Source organism: Crocuta crocuta, unplaced genomic scaffold, assembly GCF_008692635.1.
Source record: "Crocuta crocuta isolate KB4526 unplaced genomic scaffold, BGI_CrCroc_1.0 scaffold77, whole genome shotgun sequence".
Taxonomy (NCBI): domain Eukaryota; kingdom Metazoa; phylum Chordata; class Mammalia; order Carnivora; family Hyaenidae; genus Crocuta; species Crocuta crocuta.
The window spans coordinates 1684282-1684834 of record NW_027532172.1 but is presented as its reverse complement, the minus strand read 5'-3'; positions in this window follow the sequence as shown (position 1 = coordinate 1684834).

Here is a 553-nt window from a genome sequence, read left to right as displayed (position 1 = left end):
ACCTGGGGTGGGAGAGGTCCTAAAGCTCCGCAGGTGGGATAGAAGAGTCTTTTCTGGAGGTCAGGGCCAACAGCGTGGCCTCACGTATGTCGCCGTTATCTGTCCATGGCTAAGGGGGTGGAGTCCAGTCGGTTCCAGATGGGAGCTGTCCCCAGCACATTCCAGAAGCCGGTGTCTGGGGGCCTGGCCCAGAATGGCCACCACGAGTTCCTTGACCCTAGAAAATCCTACAGGCGGATGCATGAGCGCCCTGTTCGGGAAATGCTAGGGGTTTCCGGCCCCTTCCTGATTTGGGAAGTGTGCTCTGCCTTTCTCTCTCACCCCCAGTCTTGGGGAGGGAGAGCCAGACAGATATACCCAGCCTGTTGGGGCAGGAACAGGGCAGAGAGGAAGTGAGGGGGCTACCCCAGAGGGGGCGGCCTGGGCAGAGGAGAGGTGGGGGGGAGCGTGGATTCAGGGCAGCTATGGAGGGGGCCACAGAGTTGAGGGGTGACCTCTTCAGGGTCATGATCCAGGTGGGGTTTGTAGAAGAGGTGGGGGGGTCCAGGTGGAG